Source organism: Tympanuchus pallidicinctus, unplaced genomic scaffold, assembly GCF_026119805.1.
Source record: "Tympanuchus pallidicinctus isolate F22 unplaced genomic scaffold, pur_lepc_1.0 scaffold5, whole genome shotgun sequence".
Classification (NCBI taxonomy): domain Eukaryota; kingdom Metazoa; phylum Chordata; class Aves; order Galliformes; family Phasianidae; genus Tympanuchus; species Tympanuchus pallidicinctus.
Genome location: NW_026294769.1, coordinates 44,390,074 through 44,402,833, shown reverse-complemented (window position 1 = coordinate 44,402,833; position 12,760 = coordinate 44,390,074). Strand labels below are relative to the sequence as shown.

General features: G+C 43.2%; 1 protein-coding gene across 7 annotated transcripts in view; it reads left to right on the top strand.

Annotated features, from left to right (window-relative positions):
* The window catches only part of NCOA2 (nuclear receptor coactivator 2), a 188,921-nt gene that overhangs the window by 62,282 nt on the left and 113,879 nt on the right, over window positions 1–12,760 (top strand). For 5 of the 7 annotated variants that reach the window (XM_052704873.1, XM_052704869.1, XM_052704870.1 and 2 more), the window contains one exon: window positions 4,839–5,031. The exons of the other annotated variants lie outside the window; for them this stretch is intronic. The gene's annotated coding sequence lies outside the window, so the exon portion shown is untranslated. The remainder of the gene's footprint in view (window positions 1–4,838; window positions 5,032–12,760) is intronic. 7 annotated transcript variants of the gene reach the window in all.

Genomic DNA, 12,760 nt, shown 5'->3' with positions numbered 1-12,760 from the left:
TGAATGAAAGTTCTAATGCTGTAGGAAACTTAATCTTTCCCCTTTACTCTGCCCTAGTGAGGCCACATTTAGAATACTGCGTCCAGTTCAAAACAGACAGGGATCTCCTAGAAGGAGTCCAGCAAAGGGCCACAAAGATGATTAAAGGTCTGGAACGTCTCCTATGTGAGGAAAGCCTGAGTAACCTGAGACTGTTCAGCCTGGAGAAAAGAAGACTGAGAGGCAATTATAAATATCTAAAGGGAGGTCGGAAGCAAATGGATGAGGCCGGGCTCTTCTCGGTGGTATGCAGTTTATAGGACAAGGAGTAAAGGCCAAAAACTTGAACAGAGGAATTTCTATATAATGTGCGGGAAAACTGTATGGTAAGGGTGACAGAGCACTGGAACAGGTTGCCCAAAGAAGTTGCGGAGTCTCCTTCTATGGAGAGACCTATACAAGACCCGGCTGGACACCCACCTGTGTGACCTATTGGGTTGAGCATGTCTTGAGGTTGCTTCCAACCCCTGTGATTCTGTGATTATGTTTTAAAAAATAGCTAAACAAAATAATAGACTTAATTTTGCCACATAGAGAAGAATCCCTCATCAAATGACTCCATTAAGTTGATTATATCAAATACACTGTTTGCATTGCAGTGCGGCTTTTGTGATCATAGCATCATGGAATCACCAAGGTTGGAAAAGACCTAAAAGATCACCCAGTCCAACCGTTCACCTATTCCCAATAGCTCCCACTAAACCATGTCCCTCAACACAACATCCAGCCTTTCCTTGAACACCCCCAGGCTCGGTGACTCCACCACCTCCCTGGGCAGTCCATTCCAGTGCCTGACCACCCTTTCTGAAAAGTAATACTTCCTCATGTCCAGCCTGAATCTCCCCTGCCGTAGCTTGAAGCCATTCCCCCTGGTCCTATCACTAATGACACGAGAGAAGAGGCCGACCCCCAGCTCACTACAACCTCCCTTCAGGAAGTTATAGAGAGCAGTGAGGTCTCCCCTGAGCCTCCTCTTCTCCAGGCTGAACATTCCCAGCTCCTTCAGCCTCTCCTCATATGGCCTGTGTTCCAGACCCCTCACCAGCTTTGTTGCCCTCCTTTGAACACGTTCCAGGGCCTCAATATCTTTCTTGCAGTGAGGGGCTCAAAACTGGACGCAGTACTCGAGGTGCGGCCTCACCAGTGCTGAGTACAGGGGAAGAATCGCCTCTCTGCTCCTGCTTGAGGGGGTTGAAGAGTAAGGGTGAACAGCTGAAGGTTTCAGGGAATTTTTCAGAGAATATTTCAGGGAATAACTTGTACTTTAAAAACGTTGAAAACTATGTAGAGAAGAAAAAGAAAAAAAGAAAAAAAAAATCTTGCCTTAAAATGAATGGGCTGATGGGTAGGATGTTCACTATGCTTGAGCCACCTGGCCAAAGTCCTGGCAAGGATACACTTGTCCTAAGGAAGATCAGTCTTTTTGACGGCTAGTTCTCTGCACTGTGCTTCACCTTTTTCTTCACATATCCATCTGAGTGTTTACATGTTCACAAATCTTACATAAATCCATGTGCTCCTAGAGCCATTTCAAGCATTTCTATTATCAGTGTTTTATGATTTGTTTTACGTTAAAGCTTTCCTACTTGATATAGTGTTTTAGCTCATAAATATTTATTTCAGTGACAAAATAATTAAGTTGGCTTGCGTTAACAGATACCATTTTTGGAGGTGTGCTGGATTTCAGACGAGTGTTTAGGAACACTCTATAGTGATGTGTAGGACCCAAGTCTGCTCTGATTGTGTATAGTTGTGAAACAACTACCAGTGCTGGACAATTCTCATCAACTCAGTGGAGTTGTATGAATGGGAATGCTTTCCTTCCATTTTTCTTCATTGAAAAAGCCCTTTACTGACAGCCAGCATTATATTGTGCCAAAAGAAACAGCGCACAAAATTCTGATGTCTTTTTTAGGATGAAGATTAGTGTGCTTTCTGTGACTGCACATTGAAGTAGTGAAGTTTACTTCAACTTAGTTAATATTTTTCATTTTAGCTGTAACAAGTGATAATTATTTTGTACTTTACAGGAAAACTCAGCTTTTATAGATGCTCGACAACCAGTTTCTCTACTATGCAATAAAATTACTTCAGTTTCTCAATTTATTTTCATGAAAATGAACGTTCCAGGAATATGCATGTAGGTCATATACTATTTTTGCTGCAGTTAGCAGTTTTTGAAAATTGGGTACATCAGATGTCTCTAAATACAGTCCCACAGGAACAGTCAGTCGTTGCTTGGAAATAATTATTTCTTATTGAAAAATTGCTGTTGTAGCACGTTGAGGCTGTGCTATAATTTGCATGCAGCTGTGGACATGTGATACTTTCACTGGATCTGCTCTTCTGGATGGTGTTTGTGCAGAAGTATTTACAAGAACCATGGAGAAAATGTTGACTTGTTTACCGTTATACCTGCCTGCTCCCATTTAGCCCAGATGGAGAATAAATGGGTTTGCTTAAATTATCTTCGATAGCTCGGTCTGACCTTCAGCGTGAATCGAACTAACCTGTTTTACTTCTGTGGCCCAGAAGGTTTTGGGGTGCAGTTGCAGTTGTGCAGCCAAGCAGTGGGACTGCCAGGGCACTTATGGTGTGAGCAGTGCCTGGAGGCAAGCCACAGCATTGGTGCTGGAGACAAGGCAGGCCGCCCTGGCGTGTTCCCAGCTACTGCCCCAGCTCAGCAGCTCGTTTGCAGCTTGACCACTTGATCTCAGATCTTAGTATCTGTGCTGTTCTTGTGTTAGCGAGCTGGATGGCTTACACTGCTAAGGGCTGGGAGGGAAGTGCCAGGAATTGTAATAAGCAAAGCTGCCTGATGTTTTCCTGGATAGGATGCTGGATTGATTTACTTATTTTTAATTTTATGGTGGTACTTTCTGTTTTTATAAATTTGCAAAAAATCAGTTTTTGGAGCTGAAATATTTGAAGCTGAATAGCTGCCTCCAACATACCTTTTTTTTTCCTATCAAAATTATTTGGCTATTTATAACAATCTGTGGGGAAAAAAAAAAAAAAAAAGTTATTTCTCATGTCATCTTTTTGAAGAATATCTTTTTCTTTTGCAAATGCTTACGTCTCACCCCTCGAAGCAGAAACTTGAAATGGCAGTGCAGAAAGTGCTGGTGATAGGCTTTGAGGGAAGAAGAGTGGCTTATGAGTCACTGCTTTGCCTTTGTCAGCAGTGTGAGAATCCCAGATCTAACCAAACTGTGTGCTCTTAAAGAAATCACAGCTTTTGCATGCTGTCCTGCTGCATGGTTGCAATTAGCAGCGTTTTCCATCCTGTTGAGCAAATGTGTGCAGATTGCATGTGCTGCCCCTAAAACCAGCAGAAGTACACCTGGGAAGGTGTCTCAGCAGGAGGTAATGAACAGGGTTGGCCATTCTAACTGAGAGCCAGAAATCCCACTTCTCTAATTCTCAGTGATTCCTCCTAAGACAGCTTTGGAAGAGAAACTGCTTGACTGGGAGAAATGAATAATCAACCAGTGGGTAGGAGGTTGATAAAATTGGGATGAGAGGTGAGCGAGCTGTGCAGGACAGAAGGGGCTGCCTGGTGCCCGAGAACACGAGCAAAGCTGTGGCCTGGTCCCCACCCCAAATAAATAATCCCAGCTGTAAGCAGGGGAGACAGAGCTGGATGTAAGGGCCCTTCCTCTTTCCCTGCACTTTGTCCCATTGAGCAGGCCTTTACTGCCACTGTTGTCATCCATTGTGTTTTCATGCAGTGGAGCTAAGGAGAAAACAGGAGTGGGTCTGACTTTTTTGCATGATCTGATAGTGATAGGACAAGGGGAAATGGCTTTAAACTAAAAGGGGAGATGTAGATTAGCTGTCAGGAAGAAATTCTTTACTCAGAGGCCAGAGAGGCAGTGGCACAGGCTGCCCAGAGAAACTGTGATGCCCCATCCCTGGAGAGTGTTCAAAGCCAGGCTGGATGGGGCCCTGGGCAGCCTGAGCTGGTGGGTGGCAGCCAGCCCACAGCAGGGGGTTGGAAATATATCATCTTTGAGGTCCCTTCCAACCCAAACCATTCTATGATTCTGTGAAAAGGGGTAAATCTAGGCTGAAAGAGACTGTTGAAGGGGAGTAGAAGATGGTAAGTAGTTAAGATGCAGTGCAACAAGAATTGATGAGCAGTGGCACTGAGAAACTGAGTCCTTAAGGCGGTGAGAGATCAGATCAAGAAGTGGGTGATGGATTTGAAGGAGGGTAATAGTTGATGGGATTGTCAGGGCACACAGGAGGAAGAACAAAGCAGGGGAGACAAGGGGAGAGTGTCACTGCCAGTCAGCAGGAGACAGCAAGAAAAGCTGAAAAGCAACAGAGTTGGAGTTTGGAGAGTCTTGCTCTAAAGACAAGAGTGAAAAAGGGCCAGGCCTTCAATCAGCACGGTCCAGGGGCTGTGGCTTGAGGAAAACAGGCAGAGGAGTTCTGGAAATACCTTTTTTGTAAAAATCATTCAGTGTAAGGAAACGTGTGCTTTAGTAAGAGCTCCTACAGTATATGTTGACCACTACCTATTACTAGTCCCTCGAAGAAGATTGCTTTGCCTTTGCAGTCAGTCCCTCAGTTACTCACTTTCTACAACAGCCTGAAGATCTGAATTTGTGCAGGTATTGGTGTGATGCCATTGCACTGCCTATTTCCAGTAACTTAGTTTAGTTTTTCTGGAAGTGGTGATGCAAACATCTTTGCAGCATAGCATTGCCCAAGTCAAAGAAAGACAAATCCAAGTTTGTCTTTGCAAATCTCCCTTGTGTTATCCCATCTGCTGACATGCTGTTGTTCTGCAGGACCCCTGCTTCACTGCACACAGGATGGACCTGCTCTGGGGATGAACCTGGTGCCTGCGGGGCAAAGGCTGTTCTCCGTGGTGGCCCAGCCTCGCTGACAGCAGGAGCCGTACGGATGCTCTGCGCAGCTGTGTGCTGCCCTGGGGATTGGGACTTTTTTCCTGGCCGTGCTGGAGTTCCTGTGTGATGCTAGGTGAGTTGGTTGATTTGGGCTTTTCTTCTGTCTTTGTGTGCCTTGCTTTCCTGCGCATGACTTGAGATCTTTGTATCTGATTTGGGAAAGAGCTTAGCACTGATAACTGCAAGCGAGGCAGCGGGGGCTGAGGTTTGAAAGTGCTATATAAAGCATGCTGTAATGCCAAGCACTGTGAAGAAATGAGGTCTGAGTTGTGCCAAACTGCAGACAAAGTTGTGCTCAGAACTGGGGAATCATTTTGACCTTAAAGCTGGCTTTGCTTTGGTTAGGAAGTCAGGAATAACAGAGTTATTCTAAGTTGAGAGTAACAGTGGGAGTAACCCTTCTGTTTGTTGAGCTGGGCTGCACCGTTGAATTCACAAAGAAATGATTTGTTCTGTCTTCTAGAAAGAGGTTTGAATAATGTCCAGTGGAAGGAATGGGCCTGTATGGCAAATACCAGGAGGGAGGCAACTCCCTGCTTTGGTTCTGTATGCTGAGCAGAGCAGAGGTGCCCTGGAAGTTTAGTGACACAAAGCAGGGCACACTGAGCCATACAAGCAAGGGCAGAGTGCAGGTTGCTCTGAAACTTCTGGCATTTCCTCCCGCGAGTGCCTGCTTCATACATTGACTTCAGCATAGATGTCTGTATCACACAATCTGATTTGGGGTGCAGGAAGCAGGGCATTTTTTGATGCTGTCAACTCGGATAATGTATGAACACAGAACTGAAATGACAAGGAAATTCATCGCTCATCCCCGGCACATGCCTCTTGTGCCTGGTTATTGTATCAGATACAAAGCACCCAGTGTTTGTAATACTCACTATCAGAATGGCTTGAGGTCAGAATTTCAGCTGCATTTCTTCAGTCTCAGGATCTGTGTTTTCCCAGTGTGGTGTCCACAGCCGACTATGATAGCACTGCAATCAGTAGATAGTGGGGAAATTTTTGGCCAAGGCATGGTTAAGCTAAATATTATTTTAACTTAGCTAACCTGAGTACAGAATATCTAACATTAGATCAGATTTTATGAATTAACCAAGAGCACGGTGCCTAGAAACATAGCGAGTACGTTTGCCAGATAAGCTGTTACTCTGTGTTGCAGAAGAAGGAGGCAGTAAAAGAGCTGAAGCTTTAGTAGTAGCTAAATATTATATTAAATACACAGAGTAGGAATGCACATTCCCCTTCCAGCCTGCTCACGGGGGATCCACTGCATCTGGTCTGTGAGCGGCTGCTGCACTGCTTCAGGCACAGAGCAGGGTTTTCAGTGCTGCTTTCTAAGAAAACCTGAGGTATTTTTGTTTGACTACTGCCCTGCAGGGGAAGTGTTTATTTAAATCCTTGTGTTTCAAATATTAAAAAAAAAGAAGAAAAAAAAAAGATGGAGAGGGGCGGGCAGAAACGACCTGCATCTTAGGAGCAGAAGTTAAAAATGAAATCCTTTGCTTTGCCCAGAGCATAGGAAATGATGTTGCAATTAGACTGATGCAACAGCCTCTGGTATAGAACCAACTCAGAGGCTGCTGTAGAGAACTGGAGCTGCAGCAGCGGGGCACTATGCTGGCACAGCTACACAGAGCTGCTCAATGAGAAGAGGGGGGGCCAAGCAAAATGCAAACCCGGGGCTGTGGTGGGAGGGAGCTGTGTGCTATCAGCGTGCCTACTTCATTTCAGCAGCGCGTCCAAGCCAGCATGGAAAATCTTTCCTGCTAGGTGAAAGAAATAATGGAAATGGAAGCTAATCTTGGGCTAGTATATTTTGAAAGCTGCTTGTAACAGTGGGGTTTTATTCATAGCACTTTATTTTTTGCAATAGAAAAGTAAATTCCTCTGGGTTAACTGAAACATCTGTTGAACAAATTGATTCAGTTTCACGAGTCTGTTACTGATTCTAAGAGTAGATGGTGCTTTATAAAACCAGTAGAGTCTGAGGTTTAGTGCCCATATTCCTTCTTTTTTTTTTAATGTTATTATTAAAGTAGGTCATTTTGAAGTGTTACGTTTTCATGAATATAGCAATACCACAGTTAATATTTTTAGTATTTTAAGTTTTCCCTCTAATGAGTTTTCTTCACTGTTGTTTTTAATCAACGTTGCTAATATCTTCATACAATTTCCAGCTTTTTGTCCAGGTCTTAGTAACAAAGTATTTGAGCAATTAAAAAAAAATGTATATAAAGATCCACTTTTTCAGTACACTTCTGCTTGTGCTTCCTTGTTTCTGTAGTTTCTTCTACTTTGTTGCGCTTGTGAAGGAAATCTGTATTGCTAGCAGTATTTTACTTGCTCCCACTGCTGTTGTCTCATGTGGGAGAGGCTGTGGACTCTTCCTCTGGAGATATTCAAGACCATCCTTACACAGGATGCTTTCCTGTGTAACCTGTGGTAGGGAACCTGCCTTGGCAGGGGTTGGACTCGATGATCCGTGGAGGTCTCTTCCAACTCATATGATTCTGTAATTCATCTCAGACTTCACAGTTGTGGGAAGAATGTTGTAGGTGACAAATCAGTTCATGACTTCATGTGGTGGAAGCTGAGTGTGTCATAAGAGTCAGAATTGATGCCACTTGAATTAATTAACAAGGAAACATTTGAATACAGTTTATAAGAGTTTGTTCACGTGCCTCAGAAATGCATTGATTTAATCCCATGCACATACAACATAATTTATGTTTCTCAGATATATTTCCTACCAATATAATCACTGAAGGGAAATCACAACTAAGTGTGATTTTAGTACTCAAATGAAATTACGTTGTTTGGACTTTAGCACTAAGTATACAAAATCAGTGCCAGTGCTTTTTGGGTACCATGTAACTAGCAGTATTGTTTTAACACATTTTCCATTCATCACTGAAAGGCAAAAGCTAAGCACTGAATTTAGGCAGTGAATACATGGGTTCATTGTGGTGCATATGTGATGTGGATAATATAAGACTGCCATTAAACACATATATTCAGTGTGATCATAAACTGTGCTGTTGTCAGCTTCTTGGTCAGGGTACTTGACTACTGTTTGGAGTGACTTGGGTAATAAAGGATGTGAACTGAAGTTGATAATACTTTATAGTTTTGCCTTAATGGATATTTTCCTGTATTTTTTATTATGGCTATTTTTGAAGCAGTAATACATGTTAATTATGTGGTAATTCAGCTGTTGTCTTTAAAGTAAAAGATATGCGAGTATAAATAAGAGGGACAGCAGTGTGCTGTATCACTGCTGTGGGTTTTTTTTTTTGTTGTTGTTGTTTTTTCCACAAGGGATTGTTTCATTGAAAAGGAATGGAGACATATAGCTGAGTTTTGTGAAGGTGCACTGGCAGTTTAAGGAGCTGCCCTGCTGATAAGATGTTCCACGCTCCCTTCGTGTTAGCTTTGTCCTTGGTACAGCTCCCTGTAGTCTCAGATGACATGAAATGAAGCGAGGGGGAAGTTTTGTGGCTGAAGTCCTGTGCCAAGTCTTTTTGAAGCTGTATGTAACAGCTGTGCTGTAGCTAAAGAAAGACTTTCTTTGCCTCAATCATAACATCTGCATAATCTTTAACAGCGGAATTGTTCCACTGTGATGTATCTGCTAGCTAATCTGAGCTGCCTTCATTGAGTCCTTCTTTATTATTTTTTTTCACATTAGAAATACAGTACTTTTTTTGGGGGGGAGGGATAAGTTGCAGGGCTGTAGGCATGAATGCTTCCACTCGGTCCAAAATAAAAATAATTTTTAAAAGATTTGAGGCTTAGAGTTTGTCTGTAGTTTGGCAGTGCTCTTAAGGTAACTGTGCAACCTTAGGCTGCACCCTGAAAATGGGATTTCTTTGTGTCCTCCCTGTTTGGAAGGTAGAGCGTGAACATAGGGTGACTTTCTGTGAGGATGTCACCAAAGCAGTGTCATTACTGCAAATCTCAGTCTCACAACTTCCCCAAGAGTGCCTTGCCACCCTGCCTCCTTCGTGCCAGCTGCCCACGTTTTGGCCTTGTCCAGGTGTCTGGCTCTGCAACTCCTTCACTGTGTGGCTGGACCAGAGTCTGTGCAGAGGATGGTTTGGAAGGAGAGATGGTAGGTCTGGCTTCTTCTGGTGGCAAATGGGCTTGTGGGCTGCTTTGGAGCCATGTCTGTGCTTGGGGAAGGAAGAAAGGGACCAAGGGAAGCGATTGAGAAGAGGTGTATGAGTTACACTTTTTTACTTGGAAAGTTAAGAGAATTTATTACACCAGGTGTAATGGCAGTTTTACCTTTAGAATTTCTTTAGTATTTATTTTGTTTGGAGGAGTTTTTTTTTTTTTTTTTAATAAAAACTTCTTAATTGAATCTTCATTTAATCTTCTCCCAGTCTGAGACTAAGAGGTCTGTAAGATTTCTCTCACCATTAGTACTGCAGTACTGGCATGTTTCACAGTTATAGGATTGGATCCAATGACCAGATCTAAGAGGCTGTGCCTTGGAGAGCAGGTAGTAAAAGTGCTGACTCTTCTCTGTATTAAGTATTTTGGAGATTTAGACTGTAAAAACCTTTATAGAGGGTACTTGAGTCTCAAGCTGTATGTCAGGAAACAAAGCTGGAACAATACGTTGTAAATTAAATGTCTTTTTTTTTCCTTTTTTTTTTAATAAGTAAGAATTATCATCATGTCTTGTCATCAGAAGTTACTGGAGATATGATTTGATATTTAATTGATCAGTCTATAGATTCTTTCCTGCTGTAATCTGTTAGAAAATTAACTGGCAGAAAAGCAGAGAGCTGATTTATGTAATTGCAGAAGTTTGATTTGAGAGATCCAATTAAATAAGCAAAGTAAGAGAAAAAGCACAGGAAACATCCTGCTGCTTATTAGGGTTATTAAATGGCATTTTCAAAATTATCTTCTGGTCAAATAATGATATTTTTATTATTATTCATACCGAGAGGACTGTGTTACTCCACATGCTCAGTGCCTATAAAATGGAACATACACTTGCCACCATTAAGAATCAGTAGTGTACTGTTCAGAATAACAAGGCTGCTATTAGAAATTGCTTGAACTATACTGCATATTGAGTGGGAAAAGACGGACCTGCTGGTGTGTGTAGCTGGAGTGCAGGCTGCCTGTCTGGTGGGACGTGCAGTGACCGTCAGCCAGCCCTGTGCGCGCCCTGATGACAGCTGGGTGTTTGGGGCTCACACATGTACAGCACATGTGCTTCCTGACGCCTGCGGAATATTATTAGGTCCTAGAAATGGAGATGCTTGACAGCAGTAGTTTAATATATTGAGTTTTATCTACTCATTTAAAAATAGTAAAATAGGATCTTAAGGCTGTCTTCAAAACTGAGCGCGTTTAACTTTTCTGGAACTGGAATGTATTAACGTGAACTAAGTGACAGTAGTGCAGTACTGTTGAAGTACTGCTTGAAAAACAGGAAGTGCCCACATTATATAAATCGCGTAGTTTCAGCTGTCATAAATGTGGTTTCAATGCAGTTGCAGGAGTAAAGCCCAAAGTAGTTATAACCAGCTTACTTCCTCTTCCAGTCAAAGTGCAAATAGCCATATAATTAACAATCTGTGGCTCGTTTTCTCTAACAGAATGAAGTACTCTCTTTCACGTGTTCCATCCCTGTATAAACAGGGAGCTCGACTCTTTGAGGAACGTTAGGAAACCCCGATATTCTCGCTCCTAACCAAATTCACAGAGGGGATCTTCGTTCACCCTGCGCGTGGCAGCGGTGCCCAGCCTGGCCCGTGTCCAGGCCCCTCCTGTGTCCAGGGGAGCCTCGCCAAGCTGGCTGCCAGCCACCATAAACTGCACGGGGCAGCAGAACCTGCCACAGAGCTGGTAGACAGCTTCTCTCTTCAGGGACTTCCCTCCTTACATTCCATTACAAATTGGCTTTCTTCAAAGTCTTTTGTCATTAATTTTTTGAAGACTGATTGCTCAGCTGTTCTGGACAGCTTTTTTCTGAGTTAATTCACCTATCCTGTCTTTGCCTCTACTCGTGCGCTCAGTATGGCAGAAAAGCACAGCAAATACAGAAGGATAAGAAAGTTCCTCTTTGGCTCCAATACTCAGGTCATTTCAAATATGTTTTAGGCTGCACGGGGCCTTTGAGGAGAGTTCCAGCTTCTCATCCAGAAAAGGCCTGTCATTGCTTCTCTGCCTCTGCTGCTGTCAGGCACTTCAGCAGCAAATTCCTTCTGAATATTCCCTGGTCTCTCTGCTTATTGGGAGGAACCAGAGAGGAGCTTGTCCAGGGGCAGTCAGCTCTCCCAGTAGAGCTCTGGGGAAGCCCTGCTCGGTTGCTGAGATGAAAGCACTTGCCACATAGCCAGGATCGCTAGTGGAGCTTTTCTTGTTCTGACAGCCTTGGAGAGGCTTTTCATCATGTGAGAGGCTGCATGGCATTTTGCAAAGCCCTGTAAGAACCTTCAGGCTGAACTCAACAAACATTTCTCTGTCCTTCACATAATATGATGGCAAAGAAACATTTTGCTTCCCTTTCTTATCTTTCCTCTTTCACTATCAGACAAATAGTGGATAGTGCTTACCCAAGGCCTTGAGGGGCATTATGCATTTATGATGACAATTTTTTACATAATGCAAGAAATAATCCCTAAAAAGGCTACTTCATACTGTGCTCCCTAAGGTTTTCCGTTTGTTAGGAAAAGCTGGCTAACCCATTTTGCTGTCACTGGAATAACCAGGACAGCTACAAGGATGTCCAGAACCTTGATTCATTTCTTTGAATGGAATTTTAAAAGCAAAAGAAGTGTTAAAATCATAGAATCACCAAGGCTGGAAAAGACCTCCAAGATCATCTACTCCAACCATCAATATTTCCCCACTAAACCATGTCGTTTAGTACAACATCTACATGTTTCTTGAACACTTCCAGGGACAGAGACTCTACCACCTCCCTGGGCAGCCTGTTCCAGTGCCTGACCACCCTTTCGGAGAATAAATTTTTCCTAACATCCAGCCTGAGGACTTAATGGCCTCTGCATGACAAATATTTTACAACAGCAATCGTGAAGGGAACAGAAATCAGGACGGTTGTGCTTGGAGCTTCCCAGAATTTTTGGCTGTATTTTAACAAGGAGGACAAGAGAAGACCAAGGAAAGTGACAATTGCTTTAAGACTTGTGAAAAACTGTGGTTTTTTGAAGTGTTTCTTTCATTCTAAAACTTTAAGACACAGTAAGGGTTGTAACCTATTCAGCTGTGTAGAAGATTCCTTTCTATTCTTGTCTTCCAGTGTTTTAGGAGAACATGCAGCTCCAACTCTGAAGGGAAGTGGTGACACAGCTTATATTTGAGCTTCTCTGTACTCTGTTCTATGAATCGAGTACTTGCCAGGGTTACTTTTGTGTTTCTTTGCTTAGTATGACATGGCCATAATTTCCTTCATGGCTGACCTTCTAATCCAAGCTCAGGTGTTGAAACGTGCTCACATTGTGTGGTGCTTTCTCAGTGACTTAAGTGACTGGAAGGGGCTGTGTTATCAAAGAGGGTGGTAGGACCAGTCAGTTCAATGCAGCAAATAGGTTGCTCTCATTTGTGCAGTAGTATGGTCCCAGTGGGGCCAAGACCAGTCTGCAGGAGATGTCTGTCTCTGCTTTTTGCCAAAGGAGTTGGGGAGTTCAGGAGCAGCAGATGCTGCCCAGCACCTGGGTGTTATTCAGGGCTTGTCCCAGTCTGGTTTAGAGGACAGCCTCTACAGCAGTGGAGGGAGCTCGATAGAAGAGCCTCCAACCCTTTGTGGTCCAGTC